This window comes from Balaenoptera ricei, chromosome 5, assembly GCF_028023285.1.
Source record: "Balaenoptera ricei isolate mBalRic1 chromosome 5, mBalRic1.hap2, whole genome shotgun sequence".
Lineage (NCBI taxonomy): Eukaryota > Metazoa > Chordata > Mammalia > Artiodactyla > Balaenopteridae > Balaenoptera > Balaenoptera ricei.
Window position 1 is genome coordinate 44,893,950 of NC_082643.1, and position 27,599 is coordinate 44,921,548.

General features: G+C 42.6%; 1 protein-coding gene across 6 annotated transcripts in view; it reads left to right on the forward strand.

The window, feature by feature from the left end:
- The first annotated feature begins 6,509 nt into the window (after nt 1–6,509).
- Nucleotides 6,510–27,599, forward strand: part of TMEM150C (transmembrane protein 150C) — a 91,211-nt gene continuing 70,121 nt past the window's right edge. For 2 of the 6 annotated variants that reach the window (XM_059923989.1, XM_059923992.1), the window contains exon 1: nt 6,510–6,886. The gene's annotated coding sequence lies outside the window, so the exon portion shown is untranslated. Of the gene's footprint in view, nt 6,887–7,083; nt 7,150–16,771; nt 16,895–27,599 lie in introns of those variants that run through there. The other 4 variants (XM_059923993.1, XM_059923996.1, XM_059923990.1 and 1 more) reach the window with 4 other exon arrangements.

Here is a 27,599-nt window from a genome sequence, read left to right on the forward strand (position 1 = left end):
ACTCAAAATGGATTAAAGACCTAAATGTAAGGCCAGACATGTAAAACTCTTAGAGGAAAACATAAGCAGAACACTTTATGACATAAATCACAGCAAGATCCTTTTTGACCCACCTCCTAGAGAAATGGAAATAAAAACAAAAATAAACAAATGGGACCTAATGAAAGTTAAAAGCTTTAGCACAGCAAAGGAAACCATAAACAAGATGAAAAGATAGCCCTCAGAATGGGAGAAAATATTTGCAAATGAAGCAACTGACAAAGGATTAATCTCCAAAGTATACAAGCAGCTCATGCAGCTCAATATCAGAAAAACAAACAACCCAATCCAAAACTGGGCAGAAGACCTAAATAGACATTTCTCCAAAGAAGATATACAGATAGCCACAAACACATGAAAGAATGCTCAACATCACTAATCATTAGAGAAATGCAAATCAAAACTACAATGAGGTATCACCTCACACCAGTCAGAATGGCCATCATCAAAAAATCTACAAACAATAAATGTTGGAGAGGGTGTGGAGAAAAGGGAACCCTCTTGCATTGTTGGTGGGAATGCAAATTGATACAGCCACTATGGAGAACACTATGGAGGTTCCTTAAAAAAATAAAAATAGAATTACCATATGACCCAGCAATCCCACTACTGGACATATACCCTGAGAAAACCATAATTCAAAGAGAGTCATATACCACAATGTTCATTGCAGCTCTATTTACAATAGCCAGGTCATGGAAGCAACCTAAGTGTCCATCAACAGATGAATGGGTAAAGAAGATGTGGCACATATAGACAATGGAATATTACCCAGCCATAAAAAGAAACAAAATTGAGTTATTTGTAGTGAGGTGGATGGAGTTAGAGTCTGTCATACAGAGTGAAGTAAGTCAGAAAGAGAAAAACAAATACCATATGTTAACACATATATATGGAATCTAAAAAAAAAAAAAATGGTTATGAAGAACCTAGGGGCAGGACAGGAATAAAGACGCAGACGTAGAGAAAGGACCTGAGGACACGGGGAGGGGGAAGGGTAAGCTGGGAGGAAGTGAGAGTGTGGCATGGACTTATATATACTACCAGATGTAAAATAGATAGCTAGTGGGAAGCAGCTGCATAGCACAGGGAGATCAGCTCGGTGCTTTGTGACCACCTAGAGGGGTGGGATAGGGAGGGTGGGAGAGAGACCCGAGAGGGAGGAGATATGGGGATATATGTATATGTATAGCTGATTCACTTTGTTATAAAGCAGAAAGTAACACACCATTGTGAAGCAATTATACTCCAATGAAGATGTTAAAAAAAAAAAAAGTTAGCCTAGGTACCCAACTAACACACACACACACACACACACACACACACACACACACAAAAGAGAATCTTGGGAGTGGACAGAATAAAGAATATCAACTGGTAGAGTTAGGCTTGGAAATAAAGTGAGGAACTTCATCTTTGAAGGGGGGTGAGAATTATAGAAGATAAAATGATATTTTTTGGTGGAGAGAAGTTGAGTCTCCATCCAAGGGTGAAATATAAAATATTTAACAACCAGGGCTTGGTGGGCACCTACTGTCCAGACACCGCTATGGAGGCCTTCTCCGTCCGTGTTAACTCTTTAGTTGCTAGTCAAAGCGAAGTCTCAGGGTAGAGGCTGGGGCAGACAGCAGAGTGAGACAACAAAAACTCTAGGGCTGAAGCAACATCTCCTAGCAAGAGCTTTAAAAGACTGAACACAAATGATCTAAATTCCTCAAAAACAGTCACCCGTGACAAAAAGAATATCATACCATAAAATGATTAATCTTTAGCTCTCTGATTTAGGAGGGCTTTTTCTTTCTGTTTTTTTTATCAAATAAATAATGGATGCCTTTCATAAATACAGTGCATATTGGCAAAAGGTCCAAAGAGAGGGGATTAATTGAAATAAAAATTGTTCACACTCTTTTGGCTTATTCTCTTTTAGTAAAGGACAGTGTCGTAGTTCAAAGGGGGATAATGGGGTTACAGTGAATTTCAGAGCACGGAATCTGGTATTTATTTGAGGTTCTTCCTCTGAGCACCAGCCACAGATCTCTTTCAGACTCTGCTTTCTCACTGGAGGAGGAGAGCGAGATGATAATACCTAGCACTCAGGAGAACACAGTGAAGGGCTCGGGGTTTCCCAAACCACAACTGCCAAGTGCATAATACGGAAACTGTCAGCAAGGAAATCATATCAACCTCAACCACACGTTGGTCTCCAAAGGAAGGCACCCCTATACTTGTCCGTCTGCATTTCAGAAATATTTCTCCCTTATCACTGCAAAGCACTGCAGTCCTCTAGGACCAGATACGCTGGTCTGAGTGCTGCTGGCCCAGTGGAGCAGACCCTGAAGAATTCATTGGTCCCTGATCTAGGGCAGGCTGTATGTGCTGTAGCCTCTAGAAAATTCTAGAAAACCTAGAATTTTCTGACTAAAAGAGACCTTTTATCTAATCCCAGTCCCCTAGATGAGGAAACCACAGCAAAGATTAAACCAACATATAGATCCATTTGGATCTTTTAATCCAGTATTCTTACTTCTTTCTTGTTGGGAAGCTTAAGTTATAATTTATTACACATGAAGGGAGTTTCTTGACACATTTCACTTATTTGCAATTCAGGTAAGATACCAGCTTGACACATCCCCAGAGGTTTTAAGGTATAATAGGGAATGCATTATATTTGAATATATAGCTGATATGTTGACCCGGCGGGACTCATGGTATGATCAGAAAACAGCTCTATACTCCTCTGTCATGCCTGTTCAAACCTGCTCTGTGGGGCTAGTTGTTTTCCCACCCCTTGAATAAATTAATGTGTAGGTGTTATGACTTTTGGGGTCACTCTGAAATAATAAAAAAGCCTCTGAGCAAGACAAATATCATATGATATCACTTATATGTGGAATCTAAAAAAATGATACAATGAACTTATTTACAAAACAGAAAGAGACTCACAGACATAGAAAACAAACTTATGGTTACCAAAGGGGAAAGGGGGAGAGGAGGGATAAATTAGGGGTTTGGGATTAACATCTGCACACTACTATATATAAAATTGTATTACTGTATAACACAGGAAACTGTATTCAATATCTTGTAATGACCTATACTGGAAAAGAATCTGAAAAAGATTCATGTATATGTATAACTGAAACTTTACTGTACACCTGAAGCATTTTGAATCAACTATACTTCAATTTCAAAAAGAAACACAAAGCAAAACGAAAGGCCTCTGGTTATTGGTAGTCAAAAATAGTCTTATATCAGTAATTAATACGTCTAGTCTAGTGTAATAATAAAAAGCCCACACTTCAGTGGCACAGGCACGTAATGGTAGGCTCTCGCTGTATTTCTGCAGCCTGGCTTCTCTCCTCCTTGCACATCAGGAGGCTGTGTAACTCCTCCAGGACTAAAGTGGGAAAGAGAGACAGCTAAGGAGGCAAAAAGCTGGCTCTAGGTGGGCCTGGCTTCCTGCGGCCATGGAGCTGACACTTCCTCTCACTGGTGCTCTCATGGCTTTGCTGGAGCCACCAGCACCCTGCTGGGCAATCTCTCACCACCTGTCGCCTTGGCCCACACAAGTTCATTTTGCCTCTGATGGTTGCCTTAGAGTCTTCCGCCCCCGGGGCATCTGGAGGCAAACCTCTGGCTTCTATCTGCTGAGGTCTCTTTGCCCTTCCAAGCAGTCCTCTTGGGTAGATCAAAGTCAAGCCCACACTGTCTGTCTCACTACCTTAGACTTGTCTTCCGTGGGAGTAAACTACTTCCCCTACTAGAGTCCCTACCCCGCTGTGTTCAGGCCACTTTTGCCAACTCTGGCCCTTTAGATTTCTCAGGCATGAGCCAGACACTAGTCCATGGCATTTCCCAAACTGCAGGGGACACATCTCAAGCTCTCCGAGAGACCGGCCTGAAGTCCCTCTCATCAGACTCAAGGTGAGAGAAGAACACCCTTCGCCCTCGCCCTGGGGGCTGCATAGGAGGGGTCTCTTAGAACACCTACAACTTCCACAGAAACCCTTCTTCATCCACAGCACTTCCGGCAGCCTCCACTTCAACCCTTTTATACCTTCAAAGCAAGTGAAAGGTCAGGCAACACTCCTTTGCAAGCCCTACTTGGTGGTCCTGCAACTTGTTTGGAATGTGAGAGTGTTTGGCAACCATTATCTGGGGCCCCTGTCAAAATGGAAATAAAATAATAACTCCCATCTAACATCCTGTTAAATGTCCACTTTCCAATTACCCCGTGAGGTTTTCTTTAATAGGTAGATGTTGGTAGAGATCAAATGCCATTTCAATGAACTTTGTATGGTTTTGCTGCTCACCAGAGATGAATCATCAGTTGGGTTGGATAATTCAACCGATAAGGCTTAGTAATGATTGGATAAGGCTGGGAATGATTTTGTTATACAGAGATTATTATTACAACGAGATTCACTGCAATTGGACCAGCAGCAGGGATTCCCAGAATCCCAGGAGTGTTATTTATGAGTCGTGCTTCTCAAGTCTGTTTTGCCAGCTGAACAAAGGAACTGACTTGAATCTTAAACAACAATAAAGTGGCTGCAGGGAGAAAGAAAATGAGAGAATATAGAATTTCTTTGTGATTCTAAATGTTCTGTAGTGGTTTCAGTTGGGTAACAAGTTCACTTATATCAGAAAAGCCACCACCCCTACTCAGATGGAGGGATACCTGTGCTGTGAGTTAGGTCAGTGGACTTGGTAGAGCACCATGGTGTCAGAATCATGGCGCCTCATCGTGGTCCTGTGGAATGATTCTATCCCTGCGTACTGATCACCATCCTACCCACCAAGTTTGTGGCTGGCCTCTCTTTCCAGGTCTTAAACCCTGTTTGATCTGTACTTGGCCCTTTCCTCAAAGCCTGAAGCATTTTGGAACATTGTTAACAGATCATTTTAGAATACAGGATAGATCTTTATATACATTTTTAAAGAAGAGAACCAGCTCCAGGATAGTATTTTGCTCTTACATCCATACATGATTTGATATATCTAAGATTGTACTGAGTACATCGTGGATGAATTTTAACGGATGGGATACCAAGACCAATAAAAGAAAAGTCAAAGCGTGGATAAACTTATATTTAGTTTGTCTTCAGTTCTCTTGAAGCTTCACTAGAAGTCTCATGACATTAATGGAATCCGTTTATAACAACCAACTCTCCTTCATGGCTGGGATTTTAACATAATCTTCCAGCTGTCAATATCACTGTCAGGAATGTAATTTATTCCACTCTTTGAGTTTATTTGCATGGACGTTTTAGAGATGAAGGTGGCGATGATTTAGCGCTGCTGACAAATGGCACCGAGCCTGCCACCTTCACAAATTCAAGTTTGTTTCTTAAGCACAAGTGGGCCTGGCTCTGAGTGAAAATGAAAATGTTCAAATAAATTAACATAGTGCAAGGGTTCTCAATCCTTCCATAAAGACAAGGAAAAGTAAGGACATTTTACAAATAGGGACCCCTTCTCCCAAGAAAGGCAGTGATTTAGTCATGGGCATGTCAGAATCACCTGTGGCTCTTTGTAAAAATATCCTTGTTTTGATCGCTCCTCTCTGCTCAACACTCCCTGCCCTCGGGTTCTGACTTAGGGGGTCTGAGGTAGATCCAAGCATTTGTATTTTTTAAAGCTCCCACTGGTGATTCAGATACGCAGAGTTAAGAAGGACTACTAATTGTACGAATCCAGAAGTTTTAAAAGAATGAACTGGAAGCAGGTGTAGCTAGAGGGTGCCTTCAGTCATCACAGAGAGAAATGAATGGTATAGAAGGGATGGAATTGGGAGGGGGGGGAGCGGTCCTCGCCTCAGAGCTGAGGTTCATTCACCGACTGGCCTCAAGCAATTCTTCACTCTGGGGAGTCACAGATCACTGAAGATCTGATGAAAGCAGTCGTCACTCTCCTCAGAAAGAATGGGCATAGGCTATCCTCCACAAAATTCAGCAGGGGATCTAGATTAAAGTTTTTGTTTTTGCTGTTTTAACCAGATGTTTGAACCTGAAGGGAAGGTAAACAGAAGAGGCCAGGTCCCTGGCCTCAAGAAGCTCGCAGTCTAGTAGCCAGGAGAAAGCAGTAAAAACATATCAATACACACATAATAGTGTATTATGGGGGAATAGTACATCGTGGGGGAAGGAAGAGTTCTGGAATGTTGAATTGGAGAATTTGAACCGTGTGCTTTGAGAGGCAGCAGATGAGAAGAGGCAGGTGTGGTACGGGGGGGCCCCCCTAAAAGAATGGAGGTCAGCCTAAGGCAGGTGGATAAAGGAGGTCCTCCCGTGAGAGCCCCGGAAGGCTGCGTTTGGAAGAGAAGTTAACGGTGAGCGTGAGATAAAAATAGCCTTGATCCACGCTGCTGCCAGAGGTCACTGACATGGTGCCACTGATAGGCTGCGGTCTGCGGTGGGGAAAGCTATGCAGATGCCGATGAATACAGTTTCATAACAGACTCAGACGAGACACTGGCAGGAAGAGAGCAACCTGGCGCTGGGAGGGCGGCCTTGGAGTCTCCGCTCATTGCCAGGGTCAGAAGTTGGCCCTGTGTTTGCTCTTCACGATGAAAGAAAACCGCGGGAGAGCGCTGAGCGGCGGCGAACTGCATTCAGCCAGTGGGCACGAAAATGAGTTTTAGCTGCTCTGTGCAAAAACCCTAGGTGTGTGGACAGAAGGGAGCCGACCAGAAGGTTACAACAGGTCAGGAATAAATAACCACCAGGCGGAGGATCCCAGATTCAGTCCTTCCTTTTGTTGAGTGAGGAGCGAGCGCCAGGCAATCGCGTTCACAAAGGCTTTGGAAAGAAGCGGTTCCACCGTCCCCGCTCGGCTCCAGCCCCGGGTAACTATGCGGGGCCCCGAGGGGTGGTGGAAGCCGGAGAGCCGGGGTGGGGGTGTGTGTGGAGGGGGGTCACTCTCCCCGGGAGGCCTGGAAGCCGGGACCCCAGAATAAGTCGGGGGCGGGCCGCGGCGCAGCGGGCGGGCAGATCCCACCCCTTCCTGAAGGAAGCGCCCTCCTCGCCGCGACTGCCGCCGCCGCCGCCGCTGCCGCCGCCGCAGGTCACGGCCCCGCCAGGCGACCGCGGCCCCGCCGCACCGGAGCAGGTAGGCGCGGCGCCCCCTCCTCCGCGCGGGGCCGCCGGGCGGCCAGGGGGCATGGGGTTCGGCTCCGCGCCCAGCCCGGAGGCGGAGAACAGGGGACGGCGGGAGCCGCAGCGGGGCTCGGGCGGCGGGGTCCTCCCGGCCGCGGAGCCCTGCTCGGCGGCGGCCCCCGCCCCGGAGCGCCCCGGGCGCGGCGCCGCCTCCCGAGCCCCCGCGGGTGCACTCCCGGAGCGAGGCGCGGGGGCTGGCGGCGTTCCGGAGTCCCCGCCGCCGCCGCAGTGCCGTCAGCCGAACCCCTGCGCCTCCCGCCCGCTGCGGTTCGGATCCCGTCCTTTGACAGGTGTCACCCTCCCCCCTCGCCGCCCCATCCGATACCCAGGCCTTTTGTTGTCGGGGGACTCGGAAACAACCCCAAGTTTGGCCTCCCGGTCTCCCTGCCGTTCGCCGTTCACCGTTCACTTTCCCGTTAGCCGAGACAGGCTGGCGGGGGCAGCAGGGGAGCCGGGAGGGAGGCACTAACTTGCCTTGCCCTGTGCGCAGCCCTCCGCTCTAAATGAACAATCTCGCTTTCCTCTCCTGGGTGCACACTTGGGAAGAAATGGGATTTTCGGTTTCTCCGGCGAGATGCCGGTGAGTGGGCGACCGACCGAGGCTGTTTGACCACCCATTGCAATAAAAGAGTGATTAGCTTTGGGTTCTGGAGAGAGCCCTTGTCGAGTGATTTTCTCCTCCTTAAACGAATCAAATGGAGAACGAGAGGGTTTTTCCCATTCTAGATTCATATTCCTTTTCTCTCTACTCACCCCTCTCCTCCGTCCACCCCTACCTCCACAGCACTTTATTATATCCCAAACACTTCCCTGATTTTTTTGGTCAGGTTTATTCCGGTCAGACCGTCTTTCACGTTTGAGCCAAGGACTGTTGACTACAAATGTGAGAACACAGCCCAGTTGGGATGGAAACCCCTCTCCTGGAGTGAACCTGGTCCCACTTCCTGTGGGAGACCAGGAGAGGTCCTGTTAGGCAGCCAGATATACTAATAACATGGGTTTTTTTTAAAAGTTCTTGGATCTATTACAATAACACAGCCTAAACGGTAATATTAGTTTCTGCTTCTTCATTTCTCTGCTTGAATCAAAGGCAGATTTTTAATAATTCAGGGTTGTAACTCCATTCCGGGCTGCAGTTCATCAAAAAGATAGGCAAATGTGGATGTGTAAACTCCATGGTAACAGTTAATAAGTTGACCTACTTAAAGTTTTCAAGGAAAAATTGTTAGGTTCATATGTGTGGTATTTGCAGATCATAGAATTTTACATTCTCAGCTCTCGTGCATTAAATAATCCCAAACTTTTTCTTCTGTGCGTCCCAGACGCACCATGTTTCTACGATTAACTATAGCTACCATCTCTTAATGAGCTAGAAATGTGAGTTTAATCTTCAAGGCATAAGCATAAGAATTTTAATGGTGTCTTTTATTTATACAGTATTTAATAAATATTTTGCAAGCTCTCAAAGTTGGAAGTTCAAAAACTGGACATGGTAAATAAAAGGATAAAGAAGTTTTGCTAACAATAATGACAGTTGGTAGATGTTACGACATTGAACAAACGCATTAAAGTGTTTGGGAAACGCATGTTTATTATAATCTGCCATTAGCTGAAGGAAATTTGTTTGTTATTATTTAAATTGACTTTAAAGTGTCCTTATAGCAATTACTTAACTCATGTGTTTCTCATCAAATGCCTTTTACAGGTTGCTTGCTTTTGGGGAGATAGTTTACTCTGTGGAGTAATTTTTTCTGTTTTTTTGTATGAACATAGTAATGCCTTATGTTTAGGCTTTGTTCTAGAGATACCACAGTCATGCTTACTATGACCTTGCAGGGTTTTCTCGTACTCACTTTATCTGCTTTGTGGTCATCAAGAGTGACGGCACTTGACTTTACACTCCTGTGTGTCCTCCTGCTTTGTTTCCCCTGTGACCTAGACACACCTCTGCAGTACAGTGGCCAGATTAGCAGGGCAGCCTGGAGTCATGAAGAACAAAAAGCTAGCTGGCCCCTGCAATCCTAGCCATTTGGTTTCAACGTAATCCGGCCACTTGGGATCAGTTCAGTAAACAATTAAGCAAGACAGACACTGACAAGATAATGTATTACCTCTCAATCTTCCCCTTCACAAGAAGAATCTACAGCATTCAGAATCCACACTATAACAGTGATTAGGTGCTGTGAGGCTCAAATGATATATATGCGAAATTTCTCAAAATGTGATACAAAGACCAAACGTTACAGAATCTGAGTCTAAGTTCATGAAAAAGCTAGGAAAAGACCCAGGTGTGTAATATATTTTTTCTTTATCCTAAGGGCAACAACAGATGTGCATCCCTACTTATTTTAACTATAAACTTTTATTCCCAGAGCTGATGGTGCCATATATCTTTATGTTGTTTTTTTCATAATTTGCTCTAAGCACTAGCTCATAAATTAGTGGAACTTAAACAAGTTATTATTATCACCAAATATCATTTCCTAGCATGTTTGGATTTTGAAAGATAACTTGTGGCAATGGAAAGACTTAATGTAAAGAGATTTTACACTGGCCAACTGCAATGATATTTTGAAATAATAATGAAATCTTTGGCAGTAGCCTTCAAATTCAACCCAGTGGTATTCTAAGTCAAACCAGCTCTGCTAGGTAGCACTTGGAACTCTTAGATGAAGGGAGAAATGAACAATTTTCTTTTTAGCATCTGTGAATGGCCTTTCTCTAGATCAGTGCTGTCCAATGAAACTTCGCACAGTGATGGAAATGTTCTATAATCTGCACAACATGGTAGCCATGAGCCACATGTGGCTCTTGAATCCTTGAAATATGTCTAGCATAATTGAAGAACTGAATTTGAAATTTTATTTAATTTTAATTAATTTAAATAGCCACATGGGGCTAGTGGCTACCATACTGGACTGTGCAGCTTTAAATTCTCTCCACCCATTTCCTGCAGAGATAGCACTTAATGGCAATTATCCTTAATTAGAAGAAAGTGGAGATTGGCATTGATAGAACTAGGAATTAAGATTTCACTTTGTAACCCTGTTGTTATGAAAAACTAGTTGCAATTACTGTGAAGAAGGTGTGTTATGCTGAAGTTCAACTCTATTCTAAAAATAGTTTCCCTTTTTAATTTCCATATGTCTGCTAGCCACAAAAATAAGCATCACCCAGAGTTGTTTAGATGCTTGGCCCCATGTGTCTGTGTTCTTGAACTTGTTTTATTATTTGCTCTTTTGCACATTATAGAATCATTCATTCTTAGAGTCAGTTTCTGCACTTTTCAGTATTTCAAAGGGAGGGAGATTTAGAGGGGCAGGAAGTTGATGATGAGGTACAAGCAGCCCCCCTACCTCTCCTGCACTCACAGAGACCCTATGAAAAGTCTGACAAGTGAGTGCCCCTCAAGGAGTGGCTGAAGCCTCTGCCTTCCTTGGGCCCTTCTTGTCTGGTTTCTTTCCCTTAACCTTCAACCCAGACTCTCCCACCTAGCCCAGCCCCTATGGGTGAACAAATCCACTTAAAAAATAACCTACCTTTATTTTAGTAAAACCATTAGAATGGGATTTTATTTAACATCTACTATGTTGTTTCAATTTTTTAATTAAGTTGGCTTTCATTAAAGCCATCATTTTAACCATTGAGAGGGACACTTTTTTTTTAACATCTTTATTGACGTATACTTGCTTTACAATGGTGTGTTAGTTTCTGCTTTATAACAAAGTGAATCAGCTATACATATACATATATCCCCATATCTCCTCCCTCTTGGGTCTCTCTCCCACCCTCCCTATCCCACCCCTCTAGGTGGTCACAAAGCACTGAGCTGATCTCCCTGTGCTATGCGGCTGCTTCCCACTAGCTATCTATTTTACATTTGGTAGTATATATGTGCCCATGCTGCTCTCTCACTTCGTCCCAGCTTACCCTTCCCCCTCCCCGTGTCCTCAGGTCCATTCTCTATGTCTGCGTCTTTATTCCTGTCCTGCCCCTAGGTTCTTCATAACCATTTTTTTTTTTTTTAGATTCCATATATGTGTGTTAACATATGGTATTTGTTTTTCTCTTTCTGACTTACTTCACTCTGTATGACAGACTCTAACTTCATCCACCTCACTACAAATAACTCAATTTCGTTTCTTTTTATGGCTGAGTAATATTCCATTGTCTATATGTGCCACATCTTCTTTATCCATTCATCTGTCGATGGACACTTAGGTTGCTTCCATGTCCTGGCTATTGTAAATAGAGCTGCGATGAACATTGTGGTGCATGACTCTTTTTGAATTATGGTTTTCTCAGGGTATATGTCCAGTAGTGGGATTGCTGGGTGGTATGGTAGCTCTATAGTTTTTTAAGGAACCTCCATAGTGTTCTCCATAGTGGCTGTATCAGTTTGCATTCCTACCAACAGTGCAAGAGGGTTCCCTTTTCTCCACACCCTCTCCAGCATTTATTGTATGTAGATTTTTTGATGGTGGCCATTTTGACTGGTGTGAGGTGATACCTCATTGTAGTTTTGATTTGCATTTCTCTAATGATTAGTGATGTTGAGCATTCTTTCATGTGTTTGTTGGCTATCTGTATATCTTCTTTGGAGAAATGTCTATTTAGGTCTTCTGCCCATTTTTGGATTGGGTTGTTTGCTTTTTTGATATTGAGCTGCATGAGCTGCTTGTAAGAGGGACACATTTTTAATTAGACTTTTTCTCAAGACACTGTCTCTCATATATCTTGGATGAGTGACCCTCCTTCACCTACGTATCCCAGCCTAGGTACCTGGGATACCTCTCCCCAGGCCAGAGCTCGCGGTCCTGGGCGTTCACCTTCTCCGGGAAGGAATCTCCCTAAATCAGTTATTTGGAAATTTGTCAAAGGTGTTTGTGCATACTAAAATATAAATTAAATTAACCCCCAAATTGTCTCTTCCCTTAAGGTGTTAACACTATAGGATAACATTTCCCAAATTAGTGTCCATTCCACGAGGGGATGGAGATGCTTGAGTAAATTTAGGAACTATTCCGTTTAACCACCCACCCACCCCCGCCTTCTTTTTGAGATTTGTGATGCACTATAGCATAGTAAAGTCTCTAAGATGAGATACGTATACTTGTTTTGCTTTTTTATTGTTCACGTTTTTCAAAAAATTTTTCATACAACACTTATCATAATATTTTTCAAACCATGTGTCCTGAGTTTTGAAATCAATTTAACAGGTTAGCATCAGCATTTTTTTTTAATGAGATGGGATATATAATAGAATAGGAATTATCACTGTGAATCCCTCTTAGTGAGGGTTACTAGTGTTTGATGAAACGTTTGGTTCCCCCACGCATGCAAGTGCAAGGCCACGGGGCAGTGGCGAGTGGTGGTCAAGAGCACTGCAGAAACAGGACCCCTGGGTTCCAATTTTAACTCTCCATATACAATAAGCACTATATAAACTTGGTCATTATTTGGTTTTTGTTTTTTGTTTTTTTTTATTTATGGCTGCGCTGGGTCTTCACTTCTGTGCGAGGGCTTTCTCCAGTTGCGGCAAATGGGGGCCACTCTTCATCGCGGTGCGCGGGCCTCTCACTATCGCGGCCCCTCTTGTTGCGGAGCACAGGCTCCAGACGCGCAGGCTCAGTAGTTGTGGCTCACGGGCCTAGTTGCTCCGCGGCATGTGGGATCTTCCCAGACCAGGGCTCGAACCCGCGTCCCCTGCATTAGCAGGCAGCTTCTCAACCACTGCGCCACCAGGGAAGCCCCTATTTTTTTATTATATAAATGTGTGTGTATACTGGATCATGATGTAAAATACTACCTCTGCAACTAGGCTTGAGAATCACTTTGGGAAACACCGATCTAAGACAGGACTCCATGCTAAATGCTTAACCTGGGAAATCTGCTGACCGAGCCCACAAGTTCAACAATTTCAGCTCCCGTATTGCAATGCAATAGTGATACATAGATGGACATCTGCAGACCTGTGAGACTCAAACACTGTACAGCATTGCAGAAGTGTGGAAATGAGCTGATGACAGTTGTTTTCTGTGTAAGATGAGGCCTGATGAGTGAGAGGGGAGTCATTGCACATTTAGGCTGGAAGAGACCTCACTGCTGCCAGCCTGTGGCCTCTGAAGGTTAATGCCCTTGGACAGGCAGCCTGGGGCCCAAAGAAACCCAAATGTCCCAGAGGCTAAGAGCTCAGTCTTCCTTCCCTCCTGACCACTTCCTAACTTCTGCATACTGGTTTGTAGCAAATAGTCACAAAAGTCTAAATAGATATGTCCGTCCCATAAATCCCCCACTTTTTACTTCATTCTAAATTATTTGTTTTTCAAAATCACTTTCTGCCTGTTAGTGCTTCATGATCTATTTTCAATATGATAAGTGGAAAACAATGTTGCTTCGAGAATTTCATATAAAAGGAGATGTCTTAAAATTGAGGCTGGGAGACTCCCTGCCCCGACCCAGTGCAATCTGGAAAGTAAAACTAATTTCATTTTGGAAGTAGAGTTCAGTTTTCTTAAAGGTCAAACTAAATATGAGCAACCACTTATCCATAGACTTTGTCAGTTAGAATAAAAAAGGCAACAGCTTGTCATCATGGTTACAGAGGCTGTGTCTAACATACTAAAAATTTGTACGATATGCAGATTTTGTTCAAGGCTTCAGAATCATCCATATCCGAGGACAGTGATACAGACTCTATCTGTGGAATGCAAAGGAGTGAGATGAAGTGTCTTTGACAAAACATTGAGAGTCATGTAATACTTTTAGGCTAATGTAGACAAAGCTTAAAAAGTAAAAAAAAAGAAGAAGAAGTAGTTGTGATTAACTATGGCAGTAGTGGAAATTAGCCTGTAGTTTAAATGGTGTTATTTAACAATGAAGTAATTATAATGAATTATAATGGTTTTCAACTGACTGTAAACATAAATGTCTCCAAAAATAGCATAGCCTTATTATTCATCAAATATTTCATTTATTAACAAAGTAGATATCTTCCTGGGTTTTTTTACACTTATGATGACTTAGCTGCCCAAGAAATATTTTAAATGGTAATAATTGGATGTTTTTTTTTTTTTAGAAATTCACGTTCTTTTATTTATTTATTTATTTATTTATGGCTGTGTTGGGTCTTCGTTTCTGTGCGAGGGCTTTCTCTAGTTGCGGCAAGTGGGGACCACTCTTCATCGCGGTGCGCGGGCCTCTCACTATCGCGGCCTCTCTTGTTGCGGAGCACAGGCTCCAGATGCGCAGGCTCAGCAATTGTGGCTCACAGGCCCAGTCGCTCCATGGCATGTGGGATCTTCCCAGACCAGGGCTCGAACCCGCGTCCCCTGCATTGGCGGGCAGATTCTCAACCACTGCGCCACCAGGGAAGCCCTAAATGGTAATAATTGGAAGTTTTAAAGCATAAATTAAAATTGACTCTACATAGCTAAAATAGGTGATGTATTTTTTTAACTGGGCTGGTTAATAAAATAGTCTTCAAATTATTTTTTATTCTATTGATTCGTGAGTGAAAAGGTGTTAATTAAGAGATATTGATACCATTGTAAAGCAATCCAAATAGAAATATAAGTTTTTACTTAACTTGGAGTGTTTGTGAATTATAATTAGAATTCTGTAATGTAACTGTCCTGGAGTTTCAATGGGAATATATCTCCTGGAATTTCTAAGTTCTACTTTTCACTAAAACTTCAAGTGTATTTACATAGAAACACTAGTAACTAAAATATATCTCCATGCAGTAGCAGGAATATTAACTTACGGGTGACAGTTTTTCCTCCTTGTGGTATTATGTTCCCGTGTAGCCTAGACTTCAAAAGTATGTCGTTTTGAAAAATTTGCCAGTCTTGTCAATGACAGCACAGTGTTTACAAGAACCATATTTATCTCCCTGTAATTTTAGCAGCTAATAGAATTGTTCTTGAGAAAGCTATCTTTTCTATGACATTTTGATTGGCATTTTTCCATTTTAATTTGAGCTTATATGTGACATAAAAATTGATTATATGAAAAAGAGTGGGTTGCCATTTGTATACCAAAATTTTGATTGTATAAATAAGAAAAATCTTAAGTAAACAACCTAACGTACCACCTAAAAGAATTAGAAAAAGAAGAATAAACAAAATTTTGATTGTATATGTATGCATGTAAAAATAAAGACAAAAATTTTCCAGTAACTGATTTGGGGGAAGGATACCGTTGTGGTCAAATAGTGGCACATAGTGTTTTTTTTAAGATCAGGCCACTGACCCAAGTGAGTGTTCACTTACAGAGCCATAAATTTGGCAATTCAGAAATGGTATTCTTTATTAGCTATTGGGCAATATTTGTGAAATCCCTAGAATGGTCCCTGGCCCAGGGTAACATTTTTTTTCACTGTTACTTCCCCCTTATTCATAACATAGGTTTTAACTCATGTCATCACATGGAAAATTAAAGAGGATTGTTTTGGATAACTGGTCCCGTACTGAGCATCTACAAGCTAGAAAAAGCCTTTGGAAGTCACATTATTTCTTAGAGTCTTGGCATGACCCCAGTCATCACAGAGAGATGATGTGTGGACTCCACTCTACTTTTAGTCCATGAATATTTTACATTAGTTCTTGACATACTGTTTATCCAGGCTGACTTAACAGGACTCCGACATAGAACCTAGGCTCGCTTCAGTTTCATATAGCTCCTGGTTTGCTTGCTTGTTGCCTATTTACCTTGTTTTTCCAATTAAATCATTGTTTTTTGTGTGTGTAGAAATTACTATGCCATTTTTTTTTTTTTTTTGGTATCCCACTAGGCTATCTGAGAACAGGAGTTAGCAAACTATTTTGAAAATAAAGTTTTATTGGAACACAGCCATGCCCATTGGTTATGTATTACCTGTGACTGTTTCTGCACTCCCACCACAGAGCTGAGTAGCAACTAAAACAGAATCCATGTGGCCCATAAAGCTGAAAATCTCTACTCTTTGGCCCTTTATAGAAAAAGCTTGTCAACCCCTGTTCATCTGATACTCTTCCTATGGAATTCTTGAAGAAAATGTGAAAAAAAATGGTCTATTACAAATTATATATGGCTAATTGCTTTCTGTAGGGACAAATTTCAGACCTGAATGACTAAATGAATGACAGCTCTCTTCTCTCTTCCTATTTCACTGTCCATTGGCTATGAAAGAAGGTGGTATCAGCCTAGGCTTAGGTCTCATGTAGACCTGGGTCACTAGCTGTGTAACCTTAAATAAGTTACTTAATCCTCTTTAAGTCATTGTTTCCTCGTGTACAAAATGGGGATAAGTATGGCACCTACTGTTGGGGGACAGTTCTCCATGCGCCCCATGCATTTCAACAGGTTTTTCAAAGAGAGGCACTGACTGCCCTTTCAGTCTAAACTGTCTTTTTAAGGATGTTTGTGTAGTAAATGGTCTTGGATGATAGGTATTAGTGTTGCCCTCAGAAGCCCAGAGCAGGCATGCTTATATCCAATATAATAGATTTAAGTTCTTGCAGCTGAGTTCCTCTCCAGTAATGCTACTCACTGCATGTGCAGGTGTTACATAGCCCTCTTTTGATGCCCTACAGGAACTGGAGTTGGAAACTAGTGCAAGGAAATGCTGATACTCTGGCTACTGCTGTTGCTGTGATAAAGTCCTTTGTCTCCAACCCAGAAGTCTTGCGTCTTCTGCCAGCAGCCAGGAAACTGTGGTAGGCTAACTTGTGCAAGTAAAATCTCAGCCCTTTCATAGTTCTTGGACAACTATTTTATGGAGTTACTATGAGAATTAAATAAGGCAGTGAATATAAAACATTTAACACAATGCCTGGCATATAGGAAGTGCCCAATAAATGTTAGCTATTAATTATTATCTAGCTGGCTATTAACTCTACAGTGTGAAATTGAGTCTCAGTTTTGTGTGGGCAACTTCTATCTTAAGGTAGTGGTTTTTCAAGCTATAGGCCACCAGAGCTATGAGAACAGTTAAGTAGTTTTATTTTTCTTTAATCAAACAGAAAATAGAATATAATAGAATTATAAAATATCCAAGTGCAAAACATGTAGTAAAGATAAATATTGATGTGTAAAACTTGTAATTTCTGTTATATACATGTATATCTATATACAAGGTTGTGATAGAAAATATATTTTTTACTGTCACACACAGTCAAAAAAGTCGGGAAGCCACTGCTGCCCTAATACATAGATGGGACTTTTCAGAAAAACTTTTGTTCATGATAACATAGAATTCCTTTCTTTGTTCTTTTTCCCAAAAAGGGGTAAAGAGTCAGCATCAGTCATCTGAGAAAAAATGACCAGAGATTCAGTGTGTTCGCCCTCTGCATACCATGTGGCTCATTTTGCCCATGATTAGCAGAAAATGAATATAAGCACCCAGATTATTTTCAGAAGAAAAGGATATTTTTATATTAGCAGTGTCCAACAGAACTTTCTATGGTGATGGAAATGTTCTATCTCTGAACTGTTGAGTATAGCAGCCACTAGCTACTGAGCACTTGAATGTGCAGCTGGGGAACTGGACTTTTAATTAAAACAATTTCAAATTTGGATTAGTTTAAGTTTAAATAGCCACGTGTGGTTATTGGACAGCGTGGCTTTTGCTTGAACACCCAGCTATGGTTTTCTCACAGCTAACTGCATGATTTGCCTTTCATTAAGTCCTAAGGGATAGCACCCTCCCCTTGGGGTGTTCAAACAACCGCTGACCTTTGCCCATGGAGGGCTTGGGCAGACATTGGGGTGAAGAAGTGCTTAATGAGCTGCTACCTTGGACAGCGCCACAAGTCAGGGGAAAATGGCAAAGAGCCAGAGGGCAGAGGTTCTCAACCCTAGCTGTGCAATAGAATCATCTGAAAATCCAGGCTGCACCCCAGATCAGTTAAATCAGACATTTTCACAAAGGTATTTCACCGGGTATTCTATCATATTCTGCTAGCTGGGCAGCACCACAGGTGGGTAAGGCAACCCATGCACTTTGATGATGCACTACCAGAGGATCACAGGCATGCCCAGGATCAGATGCACAGGGGAACGGGCACGTGAAAGACAGTGGACCCCTCTTATTTAAACAGAAAGACTCCAATTTACCTTTGGTTTTGGAAGCTGAGCTTTTTTCCCACCTGATTGCCGTGGCAACAGCGGCCCCCTTGTTCAGTGGTGCCAAAGTACAAATTCGTGTATGGCAGGGTTGAGCTTCAAAGAAGGAAAAGTACAGGCTTTTGTTGACCAACTCACACGTCCAGTGTTTTCCATTTGTATATTCGGCACACGTGTATGGAGTCCCTACTGGGTGTTGGAGATACGCTGTTCTTGCTCAGTCTAGTTGGGGAGACCAACATGTAAACAGTCATCATACAGTAGGGTGTAAGCATAGTAATAGAAGAATCATAGGGTGCCTTGAGAGCACTGCAGAGGAGACACTGGGGGGGCTTCCCAGAGGTGGTGACACCCAAGCTGAGTCTTGGAGAATCAGAAGGAGTAGTCACGGGAAGAGGGGGAAATGAAAAAAAGGAGCAGATACAGCTTGGGAGGAGGCCCTGACCGACATTTTCCATCCCTTCAGGGCTGACCACTGTAAGATATCTGCCTCCTGGCGAAGATCCTCCCTGCCGTTTTAGCAAACCTCATGGGATATCCTTATCCTAACGGGCCTTTATCATTTATTCATTCACTCATTCATGCATTCATTCAACAAGTGTGATTTATTGAGTCATTGCTATGTGCAGACATGATGTAGGTGCTGGTGATAGAGCAGTGAACAAACAGACAACATTCTTGCCCTCAGGGAGCTTTATATTCTAGTGGAGAAGACCGACCAAAAATATACAGGGAAATAGTATAGCGTATGGCTAATGTGCTAGGGAGGAAAATAAGTTACGGTAAGGAATTTGGAGATACTGGAAAAGGTACTCTGTGAACCAGAAGTCTCATTGTGTCCCTCTGCAAACTTAGTAGCATTTCCTGACACTTTTCTAAGACTGGACTTGGGTTCCGCAGTCATTTTCCCTCCTTTGTTCAAGCCTGGCCATCCACCTATGTCCATAACCCCATGTCCTTCTGCCTCCTGTAGGACCATAACTTGTGCCGACATGACTTCCCATACCCACCTCCCCACCCACATGTGTCATATCTTGTATTTTCACTCCCTCTTAGCGTTTTCACTTCCAGTCCTCTGTTGATTTTCCCCCACTCTTTTCCTCTTCACCCCAGGGGATCCATAGTTAATAAAGTTCTTGACCTTTTGGCTGATTGCTCTGTCACCCTTCTCTATGGGTCACTGCATGAAAAGGCTTGTCATCCTCAACTTTGAGGCTAAATGTGGTAAACCACCTCTCACCCTTTCTCATCACTACTCTCCGTCGAGCTCCCAGTCACTTTCATTTGTTTCTTGAAGAACTGAAGACCTGGTCTTCCCGTACCTCCCTTTCCTGACTCTTGTCATCGTAACCCTTGGTCAGATCATCTAGGTGGCATCCTAGATGATCTGACCGTGAATCTGGCCTCAAAATCATTAGATACCTTCTCAGTGAGTTCTCTGGCACTAAACCACAGCTACTCACTCTCAACCCTCCACCCAGACCCTCGTCCAGCTGGTACTTTTTCACCTCAGAAATTTTAACCTCAGTGTCTTATTCTCTGAACATAGCTATGTATCCTTCCAACTCTTTCATACCCTACTTCTCTACCACTTTATCTTCATTAAGATGTCATCTCTTGACTTCCTCAATTTCCCAAAGTCTTCTTTACACGTGCAAATCTATTCATACCCATCTTCATTTCCTTTCCTCAGAGGATGTGGTATCCATTTTTCCCCGTGTTTCAGGTTAGCCCATTACTTGAACCCCGAATGCCATCTCCTCATGCCTTCTTTGGAACCTTTGCTCTATTAATATTCCTCTCTCTTCTGTGGTCTTGCATCTCTCTCTGCTCTTTGCTGGCTCCATGCCATCAGCCAAGTGTCACTGGGTCCTTCCTATCAGCCAAGTGTTTGCAGGTTTCTTCCATCCTAAAAAGTAATTCTCCTGGGTTAAATAAATTAAGGTAGATCTCTGCAATAGAATACTATGCAGTTATCTGAAATATTGATGGCCGAGTATGTATCTCGCATGGAAAGGTGATCACAAAAATAAGTGGAAAAGGTATTAAAATAGCTTTATCAAGTGAATTTCTTTTTTATGTTTTATTTACTTATATATTTTATTTTAAGTGTGGTAAAAAAAAAACACATAACATAAAATTTACCATCTTAGCTATTTTTTTTAAAAACATCTTTATTGGAGTATAATGGCCTTACAATGGTGTGTTAGTTTCTGCTTTATAACAAAGTAAATCAGTTATACATATACATATGTTCCCATATCTCTTCCCTCTTGCATCTCCCTCCCTCCCACCCTCCCTACCCCACCCCTCTAGGTGGTCACAAAGCACCGAGCTGATCTCCCTGTGCTATGCGGCTGCTTCCCACTAGCTATCTATTTTACATTTGGTAGTGTATATATGTCCATGCCACTCTCTCACCCTGTCACATCTTACCCCTCCCCCTCCCCATATCCTCAAGTCCATTCTCTAGTAGGTCTGTGTCTTTATCCCCGTCTTGCCACTAGGTTCTTCATGACCTTTTTTTTTTTCCCCTTAGATTCCGTATATATGTGTTAGCATACTGTATTTGTTTTTCTCTTTCTGACTTACTTCACTCTGTATGACACACTCTAACTCCATCCACCTCATTACAAATACCTCCATTTCATTTCTTTTTATGGCTGAGTAATATTCCATTGTATATATGTGCCACATCTTCTTTATCCATTCATCCGATGATGGACACTTAGGTTGCTTCCATGTCCTGGCTATTGTAAATAGAGCTGCAATGAACATTTTGGTACATGACTCTTTTTGAATTATGGTTTTCTCAGGGTATATGCCCAGTAGTGGGATTGCTGGGTCGTATGGTAGTTCTATTTTTAGTTTTTTAGGGAACCTCCATACTGTTCTCCATAGTGGCTGTATCAATTTACATTCCCACCAACAGTGCAAGAGTGTTCCCTTTTCTCCACACCCTCTCTAGCATTTATTGTTTCTAGATTTTTGATGATGGCCATTCTGACCGGTGTGAGATGATATCTCATTGTAGTTTTGATTTGCATTTCTCTAATGATTAATGATGTTGAGCATTCTTTCATGTGTCTGTTGGCAATCTGTATATCTTCTTTGGAGAAATGTCTATTTAGGTCTTCTGCCCATTTTTGGATTGGGTTGTTTGTTTTTTTGTTATTGAGCTTCATGAGCTGCTTTTAAATCTTGGAGATTAATCCTTTGTCAGTTGCTTCATTTGCAAATATTTTCTCCCATTCTGAGGGTTGTCTTTTGGTCTTGTTTATGGTTTCCTTTGCTGTGCAAAAGCTTTTAAGTTTCATTAGGTCCCATTTGTTTATTTGTGTTTTTATTTCCATTTCTCTAGGAGTTGGGTCAAAAAGCTTAGCTATTTTTAAGCATACAGTTCAGGGGTGTTAAGTATATTCACATTGTTGTACAGCCAATCTCCAAAATGTTATCATCTTACAAAACTGAAACTCTGTACCCATTAAACAATAGCTCCCTGTTCCCCCCTCCTCCCCCAGCCCTTGGCCACTGCCATTGACTTATGTCTCTATGAATTTGGCTACTCTAGGTATGTCATATAAGCGGACGCATACAGTATTTGTCTTTTTATGATTAGCTTATTTCACTTAGCACCATGTCCTGATGGTTTATCCATGTTGTAGCATGTCAGAATTTTCTCTTTAAGGCTAAATAATATTCCATGTGGGTATATATCACATTTTAAATGATTTCATTTTTGAAGAAGAATATATTTGTTAGCATAGGTACGTATATATAATATATAAACACACATACATATATATAAAAGATTGTGCATGAAAATGTTAACAGTGGTTATCTCTAAACTGTGGGATTTTGCATACTTTTCATCTTCTTTTTCCTGATGTGTACCTTCTACGGTATTTGCAATGAGCACACTTCCCTAGTGTAAATGCCAAACGAGGAACCAGACATTCAGCGGCGCTGCATCAGCTACGGTGTAGCCATCCTTGTGCCAGGCACCTGCCCTCCCCCTCAGCTCATCACTCACCACTCACTGCCTTACCCATTGTGCTCTGAGCACCACAAAACTCTGGTTCCTGCGCGCACAGGGGCTGGATGCCTTGCTTGCTTGCCCCGCGCACGCCACCACAGCCGCATGGGAAACCTCCGCGTCCCTGAAGACTCAACCCAGGGTCATTTCCTCCTCGCTTGCCCTCCCCCTGCCCTCCGTGCTGGGTTACCTTCCTCCCTTCAAAGCTCCCTAATCCCTGTACCAATCTGGTGCTGCGCTTGTTTCCTGATTGTCTGTGAGCTGCCTGGGGGCGGGGGACTGTGTAGTCATCCTTGTATTTGCAGCCCTTAGTGCAGAGCCTGGGTAACAGAGCTGGGCAGCTTGGGGAGCCACTGGTTGTTCAGAGGGGCTGGCTCACTGGATGCTCAGAAATGAGGCTGGAAGAGGACGTGGAAGACCTCCCCCAAGGCCCTTCATTCCACTACACCCTGCTGCCCCTTGCGTGAGCAGTGTGAAGATGTGAAAATACTTTACATTCTACTAAACATAAATTAGATATTAAAATTATTTAAAGCACTACGTTTCTATCTTAATGATACTGGTGAACTCTGGCCCCTATCCTTGGTCACATGGGCCATGCCTAGTCTCCTGTTGTGTTGGGCTCATAACACACATTTGGTAAATACCTGTTAACCTCCTTAATGACCCTAGTAGCTCCCTGTGATCAAACCTCTCTTCCGTAAATTTAGCTACTTTGACAGGCTGGGATAGGGGTTATTTAGGGGCATGGGAGGCCTTTATTGTCACCCTCCAAGTCATGTGATAGTGACTAGCTACCTACACTACATGTATGGTTGATCCCAGTCAGGACCCTTTTGAGAAATAAAAAAGAAGCAAAAAGATCTACTACTGGCATGGCTTGAGTGCTGTGTTTAAGCATCCTGTGGGTAAAAGCAACTAATGAATCCTTGCTGCACTTGATGTTGCCAGTTAAGCCTGGACCAAAAGGGGCTTAAAGTCATATGGTGAGTAATAGTAGTTCACTCTGAAAGCTGTAATGGGCCAAGTTTGGTAAAACAAGTTTTGCAGGCCAGTACAGTTAGGTAGTTTGGGACAATTCTCTTACATATAAAAAAAGGATTCTAGGCCTCCTTTAGGGAGCATTAAAAGAGCAGAAGGAAAAATGAAAAATAGTTTTAATTACTGTGGAACTGATTCATTTGGGGTCATCTTCAACATCTCAGACCACAAGGATTTATCTTGGTTTTCCTTGAGAACAGTGGCCCAATGTAAGTGATTCACCCAAAGTATCTGAAATATTTTTAGCAAAAATTATTGATGACAGGACATTTAATGTTTGAAATGATAGGTTTTTCAGCTGTTGAAACGATATGTAGTTTATTGGCATAGGTGGTCTGTGCTGTTTGCATCAGAATCACAATAGCTTAGTTTAATGTTTCCCGCTTACCGAGATCAGACTCTTTTTGTAGAAGTTTGGTTAGACTAGATAGTCCTGGTTATGATACTGTTGTTTTGTTTCCTTTCTTTTTTTTTTTAAATATTCATTTATTTATTTGGTTGCCCTGAGTCTTAGTTGCAGCAGGCGGGCTCCTTAGTTGCGGCTCGCAGACTCCTTAGTTGTGGCTCTCGGACTCCTTAGTTGTGACATGCGAACTCTTAGTTGCAGCATGCACGTGGGATCTAGTTCCCTGACCAGGGATCGAACCTGGGCCCCCTGCATTGGGAGTGCGGAGTCTTAACCACTGTGCCACCAGGGAAGTCCCTGTTTTGTTTTCTTTTGTTTTTCCCAGTAGGCCAGAAAAGGAAGTAGCAACATTACTCAGAATAAGTATTAGACTTGGAGATGTAAATGTCAGCATTTAAGCCCTGGCCTGACCACCCTCTAGCTGGCTGTGTGCTTGAATAAGTTATTTAATTTATGGAAGCCTAGAGTTTCTGTTGTTCATCAGTAAACTGTGGGTTTGTCTGTCTTGCTCACTAGACTGTAAGCTTCTTCAGAGTAGGGGTGGTGTGGCTCATCCATCATTGGAAACTCGATACTTGGGATGCGGCCTGGCAGGTTAAGAACTCTATAAATAATTGTCAGGTAAAGCAGATTCATCTTACTTACTTTATAGGTTGTTTGAAAGAGCAGGTAGGATGAACAGCAGTAGAGTATAGTGCTCAGAGCTCAGCCCCTGGGTCCCAATCCCGGCTCCAGCAAGTGACAGTGGGTGAGTAATTATTCTCTGGGCATCTGTGAAAGTGGATGGTGGTACCTACCTCCTAGGGTTGTATTAGATGCGCCTGTGCACAGTAATTGCTATATACATACCAGCTATTTTTTTTTTTTAATTCTGCTGCCTTCAGTAACATAATCGTCTGGTGTTTTTTTTACTTTATTTTTTATTTATTTATTTTTTATTTATTTATTTATTTATTTATTTTTGGCTGTGTTGGGTCTTCGTTTCTGTGAGAGGGCTTTCTCTAGTTGCGGCAAGAGGGGGCCACTCTTCATCGCAGTGCGCGGGCCTCTCACTATCGCGGCTTCCCTTGTTGCGGAGCACAGGCTCCAGACGCGCAGGCTCAGTAGTTGTGGCTCACGGGCCTAGTTGCTCCGCGGCATGTGGGATCTTCCCAGACCAGGGCTCGAACCCATGTCCCCTGCATTAGCAGGCAGATTCTCAACCACTGCGCCACCAGGGAAGCCCCATACCAGCCATTGATGTAACGTGTGAATGGGTTTTAAAAAGTGCTATTCACATCAAGGTAGTACTTTTCAATGATGTCTTACCCAGTGTTGGACACACTGTGAAATACTTCCAGTACTGGGTCTTTCCTTATCTTAACTAGTGGTAATTCAGTTCCATTTCACATTTTCTAAAGCCCTCTTACAGTGTCTTTCACCTGGACCCTTTTAGTGACACCCATGACCACCTGAATGCAAAGTATAAGTTCAGAGAAGGCCTGACCTTGGCTGCCCTGGCCTGGCACTGCTGCCTGCTCTCTTTTTCCACTGTTTGCTATGTAGAAATAACTCTGGTCAATTCCCAGGCAGTAAAGATTGTTAAGATTATGCTAAATAATTCTGATTTCATATGTGCAGACACTGTAGTAGTTTCCACTCTGGTGTCCCTGCCTCCTGCCTCTTGGCCACTAGAGCCTCATGTGCGCAGTGCTATCTGCCTCATCTTGCCGTTATTTCACTCTCGTAAGGTCTCCCCAGCCCAGGAACCCTCTTGAGATAGTATCTTATTATAGGACCAAATCCAAGCTACCGGTGTTGCCTTTCAAGGCCATGCATAATCTGAGCCCTTTTAAAAAAATTTTTCTTTATTTTCTTTATTTATTTTTGGCTGTGTTGGGTCTTCGTTGCTGTACACGGGCTTCCTCTAGTTGAGGCGAGCGGGGGCGACTCTTTGCTGTGGTGCACGGGATTATTGCTGTGGCTTCTCTTGTTGTGGAGCGTGGGCTCAGTAGTTGTGGCTCACAGGCTCTAGAGCGCAGGCTCAGTAGTTGTGGCACACGGGCTTAGTTGCTCCGCAGCATGTGGGATCTTCCCAGACCAGGGCTCAAACCCGTGTCCCCTGCATTGGCAGGCGGATTCTTAACCACTGCACCACCAGGGAGGTCCCCTCTGAGCCCATTTTATCTGTCCATGTTTTACTTCCAATTCCTCTCTAATGTAGACTTTTACTGCCCACTCACTGGGGTGTAGTCTTGTCTTTCTTTCATTTTCATGATTCCCCACACTGAAATGACCTCCCTGCCCGTTCTATTTATTTACATTTGCCCATGGATTTAAGGCCCCCCTTTTTCATAAACCCTATCTCTTCCTGAACATTAATTGGGTTCTCCTGTATTTTTACATTTGGTTATATTTAATATAGAGCTTTCTTAGGTGCCATTTTGAAAATTAGTATCTTCTCATTAATGACTCAGATGTTAACTTGATAGTATTAAAATTATTATAAGCTTACCAGTTACACATTCAGGAAAATTGTACTAGTTTCTTAGTAGTGTAAGTTTTAAAAAATTTAACTTTTTCCTCTTGGCAGCTGTAATTACACCGCACTGCCTATAAATAAAGCCCTGGAGTCCAGACCATATGCAGTAAAACAAAATAATATAATTGAGCAAAGCAGGGCTACTATTCCTAGTATGGGACTCATAAGTCTCTATTTCTTGACTTTTATAATACATGAGACTTTGGCTGTTTCCATATATCAACATTTCTTCACTATTAAACCATGGATAGGCGATAGAATTAAGAGCCAGAACCCTGATATCATTTAAGTACATAGTAAGAATTCAATAACTGTTGTGGACAGATTAGTTTGTGGTTTATTTTTGGCTCCTCAATGATTTAGTCTGATTTGTACATGTCAATTCACTTTTCTGTACTAATTTAGTAGATCCTCTAAAATATTACAATTTTATTAAACTTAAGATATAATGGACTTCCCTAGTGGTGCAGTGGTTAAGAATCCACGTGCCAATGCAGGGGACACGGGTTCGAGCCCTGGTCTGGGAAGACCCCACATGCCGTGGAGCAAGTAAGCCCGTACGCCACAGCTACTGAGCCTACGCTCTAGAGCCCGCGAGCCACAACTACTGAAGCCCGCGCGCCTACAGCCCGTGCACCACAACTACTGAGCCTGCGCTCTAGAGCCTGCGAGCCACGGCTACTGAGCCCATGTGCCACAACTACTGAAGCCCACGTGCTTAGAGCCTGTGCTCCGCAACAAGAGAAGCCACCGCATTGAGAAGCCCGCGCACCGCAACAAAGAGTAGCCCTCACTCGCTGCAACTAGAGAAAGCCTGCGTGCAGCAACGAAGACCCAACGCAGCCAAAAATAAATAAGTAAATAATAAAATAAAAGATATAATGAAATAAAATTTTATTGCTAGAGTACAAACATACTACATATGTCATGAGAATCAGCTTCATCTTCCTTCCTTTCTTCCTCCCTCCCTTCTTTTTCTTCTTTTCTTTCACATCAATGGGCATCTGAAATGCAGAGAGCATTGGGCTAGAAGGAGCTGTGTGAACAAGTGGATGAGTAAAACATTGCCTTCTCCCACTAAGAAGTCACAGCCTAACACTAGAGACACATGTGAATAACTATGGTCTAACGATAATATGAGATTGAATTAAATAAGCATAAATAATTGCATACTCATACTGGGTAAATACAGAGAAAGAAGGCGAAGCTTAGAAAGTACAATGTATAAACATAGTAAATCAGACTTACTAAGTTTCCAGTATGAGCTAAGCTCTGTGCTAGGTCATAATTATG